Source organism: Dipodomys merriami, unplaced genomic scaffold (assembly GCF_024711535.1).
Source record: "Dipodomys merriami isolate MVZ:Mamm:240054 unplaced genomic scaffold, mDipMer1.0.p SCAF_1598, whole genome shotgun sequence".
In the NCBI taxonomy this organism is placed as follows: Eukaryota; Metazoa; Chordata; class Mammalia; order Rodentia; family Heteromyidae; genus Dipodomys; species Dipodomys merriami.
The window spans coordinates 45,285-59,344 of record NW_027202935.1 but is presented as its reverse complement, the minus strand read 5'-3'; the positions used below and the strand labels follow the sequence as shown (position 1 = coordinate 59,344).

Genomic DNA, 14,060 nt, shown 5'->3' with positions numbered 1-14,060 from the left:
TTGTCTTATTGCTGTAGCTAGGCATTCTAATACTAGATTGAAGAGAAGAGGAGAGAGTGGGCATCCTTGTCTTTTCCTGGGTTCAGAGGAAATGGCTTAAGTTTTTCACCATTAAGTATAATGCTGGCTGTAGGTTTGTCCTAGACAGCCTTTATTGTATTGAGGAATGTTCGATGGATTCCAAATTTTTCCAAAACCTTCATCATAAATGAGTGTTGGATCTTGTCGAATGCTTTTTCTGCATCTATTGAGATAACCATGTGGTTCTTATTCTTGCTCCTGTTGATGTGATGAATAATATTAATTGATTTGGGTATATTGAACCAGCTTTGCATCCCTGAAATGAATCCTGTTTGATCATGGTGTATGATTTTTTGGATGAATTGTTGAAGTCGGTTGGCCAAAATTTTGTTGAGAAGTTTTGCATCAATGTTCATCAAAAAAATGGGTCTATAGTTCTCTTTCTTTGATGAGTCCCTGCCAGGTTTTGGGATGAGGGTTATGAAGGCTTCATAGAATGTGTTCGGTAGTGAACTTCCTCTTTCAATTTCATTGAAGAGTTGGAGGAGTATTGGTGTGAGCTCTTCTTTGATGGTCTTGTAGAATTCCGCTGTAAAACCATCTGGTCCAGGACTTTTCTTAGCTGGGAGGACTCTTATGGCTGTTTCTATTTCAATGGTTGATATGGGCCTGTTAATCTGGTTTAACTCATCTTGGTTTAGTTTTGTCATGTCAATATTTGCTAGGAAAAGGTCCATTTCTGTCAAGTTCTCAAACTTATTAGCATAAAATTTTGAGAAGTATTCCCTCATAATATTTTGAATCTTGGTTGTTTCTGAGGTGATGTTTCCCATTCTCATCTCTGAGTTTATTTATTTGGGTGTGTTCTCTTCTTTTTCTGATAAGGTTTGCTAAGGGTTTGTCAATTTTGTTATTTTTTTCGAAGAACCAAATCTTTGTTTTGTTGATTCTTTCTATAGCTTTTGTGGATTCTAATTAATTTAATTCTGATTTAATTTCAATTATTTCTTCCCGTCTACTGGATTGGGGTTTATCTTGCTGCTCTTTTTCAAGGAGGTTTAGATGTCTCATTACATTTTTGGTTTCAGTTGTCTCGAATTTGTTGATGTAGGAACTCAGAGCTATAAACTTGCCTCTGAGTACTGCCTTTACTATATCCCAGAGGAGCTGGTAATTTGTGTGCTCATTTTTTTGAATAGCATGAACATTTGAATTTCCTATCTAATCTCTTTCATAACCAACTCGTGATTCAGCAGTGTGTTGTTCAGCCTCCATGTGATACCAGACTTTCTTTGGTGGCTTTTGGTGTTGAGTTCTAATTTTATTCACTTGTGGTCAGAGAGAATGCAAGATATAACTTCAATGTTTCTGAATTTGGACAAGTTTGCTTTGTGGCTTAAATGTGGTCTATTTTAGACAATGTTCCATGTGCTGCTGAGAATAACGTGTATTCTGATGCTGCTGGGTGAAATGTTCGGTAGATATCTGTTAAATCTAGTTGATCTTTGCAGCTGTTTAGATCTGTAGTTTCTCTGTTGAGTTTTGCCGAGTTGATCTATCTAGTGGGGAGAGTGTTGTGTTAAAATCCCCAACGTTTAATGTCTTTGTAGTTATATTAGATTTGAGGGAGGCTAGTGTTTCTTGGATATATTTGGTTGCTCCATTGTTTGGCGAGTAGATATTTAGAATTGTAATATCCTCCTGAAAGAGAGATCCCTTAATTAGTATGTAGCGACCTTCTTTATCTCTTCTCACGAGTTTTAATTTGAAGTCTATTTTATCTGATATTAGGATTGCAACTCCCGCCTGTTTATGGGGGCCGTTTGCTTCGTAGATTTTGTTCCAACCTTTAACATTGAAAATGTGTTTGTTTTTAAGGGCAAGATGTGACTCCTGAAGGCAGCAGATAGAAGGATCTTGATTTCTAATACAACTAGACAGTATATGTCGCTTACTTGGATAAAGTCAGTTAATATTGAGAGATAGGACTGAGAAGTATTTGGGAGATCCTGCCATTTAATCCACCTTCATGGGGGCTAGAGGTACGGGGTTCTTGCTATAGTTCTTGGATTCTCAGTTTGGGTGCAGTTTCTTGGCCTTTATTGTGGTCTTGTTGGTTTCTATGTGTAGGGCATCTTTAAGAATATTTTGTAGGGATGGTTTGGTGGAGATATAGTGTTTCAATTTTTCTTTGCTATGAAAGGATTTTATTTGTCCTTCAGTTATGAAGGAGAGTTTAGCTGGGTACAATATTCTTGGTTGAGAGTTTTTGTCTTTAGGACATGGCATACATCATTCCAGGCTCTCATTGCTTTGATAGTCGCTGCTGAGAAATCTGAGGTGATTCTAATGGATTTCCCTGTACAGATGATTGGTCTTTTCTCCTTGACAGCTTTAAGGATCTTTTCCTTGGTCTGAATTGATCCTGTGTGGATTATAATGTGATGGTGGGATGTCCTATTCTGGTTTGGTCTATTTGGTGTTCTAAAAGCTTCTCATATCTGAATAGGCCTATTTTTTTGCATGTTTGGGAAGTTCTCTACTAGGTCCCTGTTAAACAAATTTCCTAGATCATTAACTACTATTTCTATGTGCTCGTCTACACCCATTATCCTCAGATTAGGTCTTCTGTGGTGTCTTCCAAGTCTTGAATAGATCTATCATATTTCTTGGACTTGTCTTGGATTGTTGTATGTTCTTTCTCCACAATATCTAGGCTGTCTTCAATCCCCGAGATTCTATCTTCTGCATGGTCTAACCTGCGGTAAAGACTTTCTATTTGTTTTTTATCTCATTTCCCCAATTGTTCAGTTTTGATGCCTTCAAATTCTTTGTTGAAGCTTTGTTCTAGACTTGTATGAGCTTTTTTACTTCCTTAATTTGGTGTTCAGTGCTTATTATCAAATAATTTAGTTGATTGGTTATGATTTCGTTGTACTCCCATTCCTTCTGTTGGGTGCCATTCAGCATTCCCTTTGTGGTCTCCATGACTTCCTTCAGCTCTTTGTTAATGGATTCCTGAATGCCTTTAGTGATCTTTGTGTATTCTCGTCCTGTTCTCTCAATTCTTGTATTATTCTTTGCTTAGCTTCCTCACATTCACGCCATTCTTGTATTTCTCTTTCAGTGTTCTCAGCGTGCTCATGCCATTCCTGCCTTTCTTTTGGAGTGGTCTCCAGCTGGTCATTCAATTTCTGTATCGGTTTTTGTGTAGCTTCCTCAGGCTCATGATATTCCCGCATTAACCTTTGGTTTGCCTCCTCTCTCTCCCTATCACGCTCATACAGAATCTTTTGTATGTTTTCAATCTTTTCATTTACCATTGTTGCCAGCAGTGTTTGTAGAGCTCTCTTGGAACTCTCCTCTGGATTATTCATTATCTGTTCTGTCCCCTGATTATCATGACTTGGAGTTGAGATACGCGGACTTTCCTTTTTTTTGTGTGTTTTTCCAGCTCACTCTGCTCATTTAGGATGAAAGTAACACCAGTTTTGTGCTAGAACACTATCTTAAAGCACGCATCAATCAAAGTCTGTACTTGCACAGTGCAAAGTCTGCAGATACAATCTAGTTCATCAGATATATGTATTCAACATCAAACAATTATATATTAATGGGCTACAAACCCCAAAGAAGTATTTGGCATACGAGAATTTATTATGTTGAGGAGAGATGTGGGTAAAAATAGGAATAAAAAGATGTAGGAAGGCACAGGGAGAGTTTACTTAACTAAGTCCTAATCTCAAAGTGGCAAATAGTTTGGATAGGATGAAAGCAGAGAGAGAGAAAAAAAGAAGAAAGAGAAAGAGAAAAAAGAGACAAGAAAAAATAGAAAAGCAAAAATTAAAAAATAAAAATTGTAGTGCTTAAAAATTATGCAGAATTAAAACAAAATACGCAGAGAAGAAGTGGATACAATGAGGGAAGGGGAGGGAAATAATGGAAACATGAAAAATTAAAAATAAAAATACTGAAATTATTATACAGGTATAAAGAGTCATAGTGCTATTAAGGAATTTAAGTCCAAGAGGTTTTGAATTGAGTAATAAATTTCTGGATTAAGTGTGTACACAATGGGGGATAAGGTCCAATAATTGACTATGGGTATGTCTGAGGATGTGCAGAACAGCAATTAAGTCACACAAAGAAGAATGAAGAGAAGAAAAGGTGAAAACATTGAGGAAGAAAGAAAAAAAGATCAAATATTCTTTTAAAAAGAAAGAAAAAAAACGCACACACACATATACTCCCCAAATAAAAATTATAAGAGGAAGAAAAAATGTTACTAGAAAACAATTTTTTTTTTGGGTCCAGTTGTGGGGCCTGAACTGTGGGTCTGGGCGCTGTCCCTCAGCTCTTCAGCTCAAGGCTAGCGATCTACCACTTGAGCCACAGCGCCACTTCTGGCTTTTTTTCTTTTTGCTTATGTGGTGCTGGGGAATCGAACTCAGGGCCTCATGCATGCAAGGCAAGCACTCTACCACTGAGCCACCTTCCCAGCCCTAGAAAACAATTTTTTAAAAAGGTAAAAATTAAGAATTAAAAAAATTTTAGAAAAAAAAATTTTATTAAAAGGTACCCCCCAAAAAAGAAAAAAAACTTCTTTAATTTTATTGGAGGGGTGTGAAGATCCTGTATCTCCCTTGTGTCCATAACCAGCCACATGTTGGAGTCTCTGGTCTGCTTGTGGTGTTTGATTTTCCTGTGGCTTGGTTGGTTTCTTAAGTCAGTTTGAGTAGGCAGAAAAATGCTCTGCTTTACCCAGATTTTGTGATCCTCCTCCCAGGCTAGTTCAATGGGAGGGAGATCTGCTTTGAGTATCACAAAAGAGGGAGATGGCTCTTTCCTCAAGTTTGGAGATGCTGTGATGATGCTAAATTCTGGGTGGAGTTGAGGCCTTTCAGCCATCAGTAGCTTTTCCCTGAGGGGTTAGTGAGAGACTCACAAAGCCCAGCCTGGAGCCATTCTCAGGGTTCCTGTTTACTGAATTTCAATTGATTGTCAAGGCTGCTAAAGGGAGGGGCAGCCTCTGGCTCTGTTTACCAAGTGAAGAAAGCCACTCCTGGAATTGGCATCCAGAGCTGGGTGACTTTTCCCTGGGTGGAGCTGAGTCTGGCCGGTCAGTTTAGGTTCTTGTGACCTGCTAAATGACGCTAGTTTTCTTCCAAGGCCTGAGATGGAGCTAGCAGCTCAGCCTGGCCTGTGTCAGTATCAAAGATGGAGATCTCTGGTAGTGGGGGGGGGTGGCCTTTCCTCCTCTGCTCCCTGAGAAGGAGTGAGGATTTAAGGCTTCTACCCACGTGGAGTCTTGGTTCCTGGGTTGTCTCTGGTCTGTGAACTGCAGGATGAAATGTTTCCTCCTTGTCGCTTCTTGCTGATATTGAGTAGAATCTGCTCGCCTGCCGCATCTGACTCCTTTGTCCTGGACTCTCTGTGTTGCAGGTATGGCAGCTATGGCCATTTTCACCACAACTGCAGCCACAGTAGCATCTGCTGGCAAGTGCTCAGATCTGTCTCCTTGCCTGGATTTTCCCTCTCTGGCCTAACTCTCTGTCCTGTGATGGCACACTTGGTGTGATTCTCTGGCTTAGGACTGTTCACTGGAACACTAAAACTGCTTTGTATACAAGAGCTTGTTTAGCCTCCAGCTTCTCCTCTGCCATCTTCCCGGAACTCCCTTCCAAATTAAACTTTTTCAATCACTCTGTAATGCAGTATGGAGAGTACTCAAAAGACTAAACATAAATCTCCCCTATGACTCATTAATTACCCTAGTGGGCAGTAATCCAATAAATAACAAACAAGCTCACATTAAAGCTACCACATAACCATGTTCAGGGCCCAGGGCAAGAGTTCAAGGAATGGGAAAAATGTTAACCCTGTTGGTATTTGTTTCCGCAAATATGAACCTTTTGACATCAGATACCACATCATTCTATTGGCAGTAGTTAGTTTAGGACTTAAATGTAGCGGGTGATAAAAGGGCTTTTTGTTGAATGTTAGGAAAAGATGTAGGCAGTCCAAGAGAAGGGGGATTTTTTGTTGTTGTTGTTGGTCTTTAACTATGGGAGTGGGACCTGTTCCTAAGCTCTTCAACTGAAGGTCAGTTCTCCACCTCTTGAGCCACAGTGCCACTTCTGGTTTTCTGGTGGTTCAATGGAGATAACAGTCTCAGGTGCCCCAGCTGTCTTTGAACAGCAGTCCTCAGATCTCAGCTTCCGGAGTAGCTAGGATTACAGCTGTGAGCATGTGGCACCAGGCTAAGAAATGGGGGATTTTTATATAAAAAGAGAATCCACCTCTTCTCCTGTGTCTAAAGGTCAGATATCAGTATTAGAACATGTCACCCTCAATTCATTTCATCATACATTTGTAAATTTTCTCTTTTCCTTCATGTGGGAATACTTCAGTAAATATCAACTCAGATGTGGGACTGGATCAATTGTATGGGAATTGCTAGCAAATAAATCAAGAACTACTAAATCAAATCAAATGATCCCCTCATTTGGAAAAATTATTTTTTTCTCTTTTTATTACAAGTCTGTGCTTGATTACTTCGTAATGTGATATTGAACCTCCTAACAGAGTGATGACACTTTCTTTCTCTTCAGTAATTGGCCTTCTCCCACATGTGGTCAAATATTTAAGAATCCAAAGATTTCCATTGATAATTCATTAAGCTGTCCTCTAAGAAAATGTGCATTTCTGGAATTTGGTCTGCTGTCATATTCTTACATGCACGGGCTTTCTATGATTTATTTGTTCTACAAGGAATTCTATTTTCCAATCTTTGTGTGACAAATTTAATCTCTCTAATCAGTATTTCTGACCCTCTCTCTAGAGTCTCATTTCAGTCTGACTCATAAAAATATGTTTTTATCAGTTAAATGCCTCTCATCTTCTGTTATTTGCCTGACTTCATGTAGGCTGTGATAGCAGCTCTGACTGGCTGTGCTTACTGGAGTATATTTTTTAGAGGTCTAGGTTTACTATTCAAGGTAGTAGCTTCACTGGGTCCCAATGATCCCCTGGCCTATACTCAATAGGTTTTTCTCCTAAAGAAACAAAAACAGCTGACTAAATTCCTGTTTTCATTGTTTCAAAATGAGCCAATCTGGCATCCTTGCAAAACCATGAATAATCCTCTCTAACAATGGTCTATCAAGATGGCTTTTCAAAGTTGACTGTGAAAAATGTTCATTTTCAAGTCACTACCATAAAACAGATCACATCTCTGGGAGCAGAAGTTTGGAAGGAAGGATTACCTTCCTTTTTTCTCTTAGGATAGATCAAATCATAATATTCTTCAGTTGTGGTCAGCGTGGAGCACATTTTCCCAAGAATATACTGTATTGTAAAAGAGGACCAACTATCAAAATAAAGGAGGAAATACTTGTCTAGAGTCTGATTTATCTTGCTTATATTTGTTGTTATTTTCATTATTTCAAACACATGGATAATTTGTACTTGGGATTAGACAGATTTATCTTGCTTATATCTGTTGTTTTTTTCATTACTTCAAACACATGGATAATTTATACTTGGGATTAGACAAGTGACAATGGATTAATGTAATAAACATTCATTACTTTCATATATCCAATATAATACACTTAACACCTTATGGAAAATTAAATCCAACTATTGAAACAATGTCAGAAATATAAAATAAGCCTCAATATGTATTATCTGGCACATATACACCATCATCTACTCAGAAATGCAGTCTCTGTACAAATATTTATTTGGCACAAAATAAAAATTTAATGAATATGTTCTATAAGCATCATATGAAATACTGTATATAATTTTATGGATGTCTCCTAGACAGGAATTTAACATGCATGTAGTAATCAAATTTCCACAATTTAAGCTAGACAAGAGGAGTCATACCCTCATACACTGCCTGGAGAATGTGTGGTGTGAATTTTACCACAATGTTGAGCCTTTTCACCTAATACCAAGAGTCATATGCAATAATTTATTATTTGATGTTATGATGAGTGCTAAGTGTAGAATAAACTGAATTATTAAATTAATTCACAAAAATGAAATGATGATTTATTATTGAAATAATGATATGTTTGTTTAAATTCTAATGCTTCTCAATTTTACAATTCATGAAATATATTATTAAAATTAGTTTCACTTTCTTCTTTTCTATATCTACTAAAATTAAAATTATATGTTAAACATTCAATATTAAATCAGTAATAATAACATTATTAAAATAATATATTATTAAACTGTGATTTGAATTATAGTTCTAACAAATTGTGATGTAAAAAATACTATTATGGGCAATATTTTTTAAACTTACCAGCTTATTTGCTTCCTGTGTCATTTGTTATTCTTGGTCCAATTCATCTCTTCACCTTAATTGTTTATTTTTCTATTTTATCTCTATTGTTTTACTGAGTTTGCATTTTGTTTTCCCTGTTTAGTGATTGACATGAGGGTGAAAAGTTGTATACTAGTTTATCACTTCCTATGTTACAGTGAAATCACTGTACTCCACAGCTGTTCTACTTTTCTCTGTATAATACAATATTTTCCCCACTCTCATCTCCTGTATTGCTGCTCTCATGTATTTTATTTTTATTTAAATTTTATTATCAAGTTAATGTACAGAGGGGTTAGATTTACATAAGTAAGTTAGTGAATTCATTTTTTTCTAACTTGTTACCACTTCCCCCATGTTACTCCCTCATCCTTCCTAACATCCCCCAAGATTATTTCCAAAATATTGTGAGTATCTCGTTTGCATAGGTTCCCCCTTTGTCCTTTGTCTCACTATTTTGTTTATTCACCTTTCCCTTTCCTAGTTCAGATCAACATATTTACAATAACCAGGGTATCAAAATCAAATACAGTGACTACAGGGGATAAACATTGGTGGGGAAAACACAAAAGATAAAAAGAAATCACATACTACATTAAGAACAACAACAACAAAAACATGTCTTTGAGTTCATTTCACTTGGAATCACCTTATAAGATCATATGTAGGGCTGGGAAGGTGGCTCAGTGGTAAGAATGCTTGCCTTGCATGCATGAGGCCCTGGGTTCGATTCCTCAGCACCACATAAGCAGAAAAAAGCCGGAAGTGGCACTGTGTCTCAAGTGGTAGAACGCTAACCTTGAGCTGAAGAGCTCAGGGACGGTGCCCAGACCCAGAGTTCAGGCCCCACGACCGACCAAAAAAAAAAAAAAAGATCATATGTAAGTAGATAGTGAGCTATTCTGCTCATCTACTAAGATTATCCTTGATGTACACAATAATGCTTCCCTATTACCCACTAATACCACTTCTGGGCATTTACCCACGTGACAACAAACAAGGCCACACTAAAGCTACCAGCACAATTGTGTTTATCACAGTATTATTTACCATAGCTAAGATATGATATCAACTCAGATGCACCTCAGTAGATGAATGAAGAAAATGTCACTCTCTCATACACACACACTTACACATGCATGTGGAATACTATGCTTCCATCAGAAAGAATGATACCACCTCATTTGTAAGGAAATGGAAGATCTTGGAAAAAATATTAAGTGAAGTAAGCCAGACTTAAAGAAACATAGGTCTCAGGTTTTCCCTTATTTGTAATAATTAGTTTATATCAAGAATAATCTCATGTATTTTAATTTGACATTTTGTTCTATGTTGAGCATAGAACATTATTGCTATATTGTTTGATATTATTTCTGCAAACAGGCAGGTATATTTAAAGAATTACATTAATCTCATCCATTACTGAAGGAAGAACAACTTTAAAGAGCAAACCCTACTCAGAAGAACAACTGCTATTTATTTAGCTTCATTCGGAAGAACAACTCCTACTTACTTAGCTTCATTCCTTTGTAAGGCCACTGTAGTCCCCTGTAACCTCATCTTGTACATTACAACTCTGTACTTGGTTATCCTTCATATCTACTATCTTCTACATTGTGATCTAAATGCCCTAGTGATTCCAGTTTGCTTTACTTTAAAAAAAATTCTCTCGTAATGTTTGAGGTTGGTGTGTTTGCGTGTGTGTAGTATTACAAAGATCGGAAGACAAAATTTTTGTTCATTTAGATTACATCTTTCTGGTCATTGTAAGTTGTGGCTAATGGGAGAAGTATCTTGCTATTTTAAGGATGAAACAGAACATGTATTTGTGCCTGTACCAGAGTTGCTTTAATTGTGTGAATTTGAACACTTAACTTCGAAGTATATCTTGGCTGCTGTTGTGAATAATGTGAATAACAATGAACTACAAATATATTTACGAGTTACCCAGAGAGAAACAATCACATGATTGGTGAGTCAGATGATATTTCAACTTTGCATTTTTTTAGAAAATGCATACTAATTTCTACAACGAGAATACGAGCCTGTATTTTGACCAAGAGTGTAGAGAATTTTCTTTTCTCCATACTCTCACCAATATTATTGCCTTTTGAGTTTTATGAAAGTGCATGTTTCTAATAGGTGAAGTAACCCAGACTGGCTTTAGACTCAATTCCTCTTAGTCCAACCTCCTAAATGCTTGGAATTACAAACCTTTACCACCACACCTGGTTCTTTTGGGGTTTTTTGTAAGAGTTATAATAGTTATGAAGTAGTATCATAGTAATTTTGAATTGCATTTCTCTAATGACTTCTGTTCACTAAGCCAGTATAGAAATGGTATTAAACACAACTTTGTAAACCCACTGTGATTTTCAGGGCTTTTTGGAACTTTTGTCCATTTTTATTCATGTTACTTGTTAATCTCATCTTTAAGCTCGCTATACAAAATCAATAATTAATTCAAGGTAGTAGAAAGGAAAACATTAAGCAACTCCTAACATTTTAAAATTTTCAATATCATGATATTGCTTAGATCACTTGAGACTATAAAACTCAATTTAGTTTGACCTTTTACAAGGCTATATTTATTTTATTTTATGTTTATTGCTCTTTCCAAAGCCTGCATGTCTGATTTCCCTTGGTTTCCTTCAGTTTCAAGTAGTTCAGATTTCAAACTGAAGAATAAATGGAAGGAAGCAAACAAAAAAACACTGTTCCTCTCATCCGATGATGCCTCTTCAAGCATGAGGTAAGTTCATCCTTCTAAGTCCCTATGATAGGGTATCAAAAGTAGAATTCATTCTTCTAGGTCTCCCTATCTTTGCAATGTAACTTTAATGATGTAAAACACAATATACTGCTCAGATAAGTTTACGTTTTATCAGTTTTGCACATTTTCATACGCGCTTCAGCTCAGTGCACAACATTTCTTCATTATTCTGTCCCTGATATTTTTACAATATCAAGACAAGATAACCAGTTTGAATTACAGCATGAGAAGTTATCCACCTGGCTTCCTTGAAAGCAGATCACAGTCAATTGATAACATTAGTTCTGGTTTCTCGCTACATGTAATGGTTTCTGTAATACATATGGAATTATATTTAGTATTAAAAATTGCTGACCAAACTCAAAGCTTATTCATAGAAACTTAAGTATTTCACCAGTGTCATGCCTCTTAATTCTTAAGATAATATTTGCTGTAATGCTAATGTTATTACCATTATAATGTTGGGAAAAATTGTAATTAAAGGCACTAAGTGCACGGTCCAAAGACACACAATGAGGAAGGAAATCAGTCAAAGTTTCCAAAAGTCTTTCAGCAATACAAAAAAGGTAGGTAAAATCTCTCCATTCTCTTACACACTCAATTCAATATACATATTGTCCAAGAAATAATACCATAGCAATTGTTGCCAAGGGTGTTTGTTTTCTGCCACATTTTGTCTTCAACACAGACTGTGTTGGTGACATTGGGTTATCATGCACAGAGATGAGCTTATAAATTGAGGTCCAAAGAGAGCCAAATTTCTTCTGTTCCACATTTCCAGTTTCCTTTTTAAAAAGTAGTAAAATTTTTAAATATCATCACGTACTGTCTTTTAAGACTCCAAAAACGAAATAAATTCACATATAATCACTCCAAAATGCTTTAAATGTAGATGATAAAACAAGCACTCATGAAGTAAATTTTCTTCTACATTTAATATGTTTCTGAAAGCCTTGTGCTGGTTGGTCACCCTTGTAATCCTGACTACTCAGGATATGTACTCAGAAGGCTGAGTTCTGTGGATAACATTTGGAAACCAATCAGAGCAAAAAATCATGACATTATTTTTCAAAAATTTTAATGAACTAGAAAAGAGCATGAATGGAGATGTAGCTAATATACTAGCTCACCAAACTAGAGGGGAAAGGCCTAGCAAGACCTTAAAGCCCTAAGTTCAAACTCTGAGCACGCCAACATGCAGGCACACACACATACACACACACTCACACACTTATTCACGTCAGTGTTTTGCATTAATTTCTTAGTTAATGATATTATATGGGTATAATAGAGGAAATAAACTGTTCCATCTCAGAACATTTTTATATGTATTTTATTGTTAAAATACCATACAGAGGGGTTTCAGTTACAAGAGCAAGGTAATGAGTCCCTTTCCTCTCAGGCATTGTTACCTCCTCCTTGGTTTTTCCCCCACCATCCCTTCCTCACATCTCTACAAGTACACTCCCCTTCATCCCCCCCCCAACCCCACCTAAATTGTAAAGTTCAACTTTCAACATAGTGTCTTGTGCATCTCATTGTCACAATGGGTGGACCAGTATTCCTAGTTAACCATTTTGTTTCTTCTTTCCCCTCCCCAATTAGCTAAGTGTATATACAAGATTCAGGTGCACCAAAATCAAATACAGTGAAAACAGAGGTTATACTGTGGGCGAGGAACATATAAAGAAACAATAAAATACATCGTACATTATAAATACGTTTGAAATAATAGCAAGCAAGAAAAAAACCCACTTGTGTACTTACTTTGGGGGTCATTTCATTTAACATCATCTTATCTGGTCATATGCACATAGCTTTTGACCTTTTCTGCTTATCTCAGACATATATTATTTATTGCAAATAAGGGAAACCATGGGACCTATGTTTCTTTGGAGTTGGCTTACTTCACTAATATAATTATTTCCAAGCCTTTCCATTTCCTAACAAATTGGGCAATGTCATTCTTTCAGATGGAGGTATAGAATTCCTATTCTCACACACACACACACACACACACACACACACACACACACACACACACACACAGGAAATCAATCAATCTATCTATCTATTTATCTATCTATAACATTTTCTTGATCCATTCATGTACTGAGAAGCATCAATGTTGGTTCCATATTTTAGCTATGGTAAATAATGCTGCAATAAATATAGTAGTGCTAGTAGTTTTAGTATGGTCTTGTTTGTGATCATTTGGGTAAATGCCCAGAAGTAGTATTTGTTGGGTCATAGGGGAGCGCTATGTGGAATCTTTTGAGGAACCTTCATACTCCTTTCCGAAGTAGCTGAACAAGTTTACACTCCCACCCAAGAATGCAGTAGGGTTCAAATGCGGTAGGGTTCCTTTCTGGCCACATCCACTCCAGCGTCTGTTGTAAAAATATGGAACACTTCATGAATTTGCTTGTCATCTTTGCACAGGGGCCATGGTACTCTTCTCTGTATCATTTCAATTTTAGTGTATGTGCTGCCGAATTGAGCACAGAACATTTTTTATATATAAAGTGTAATTGATTTTCTTAAACTAAACAATTCAACAAAAAGTAAGTTCTAAAGAATTGTTGTGAAATTTTAAAACCATGTGTTTCTTATATAAGCACACATTTATGAATAAAGTCAAGATTGGCATGTCAAAAACAATATAATCAAGATATTTGTTGTTCAAGAGATGTGCAAGAGGAGGAATTCAATTATTCTATACAAGGCACCTCTCATAATGAACATTGAAGCAAGTGTTAAGGTTTGTTAAAAGTTTTAATGTTTTAAATATTTTTAATTTTGGGAATTTGCTTATATATATGCCAAAATTAAGACTGTATGACAGGTCATAAAACTTTTCCATAAAGTATTTAAGATTTATTGTAGCAGCATATACTACTAAGTGTGTACATTTCAGAGTTTATA

General features: G+C 36.3%; 1 non-coding gene across 1 annotated transcript; it reads right to left on the bottom strand.

Moving 5' to 3' along the window:
* Positions 1 to 13,532: 13,532 nt before the first annotated feature.
* LOC138827651 (U6 spliceosomal RNA) lies at positions 13,533 to 13,639 on the bottom strand. Its single transcript, XR_011372162.1, has one exon. It is a non-coding gene; the product is annotated as a U6 spliceosomal RNA (small nuclear RNA).
* Positions 13,640 to 14,060: the final 421 nt, after the last annotated feature.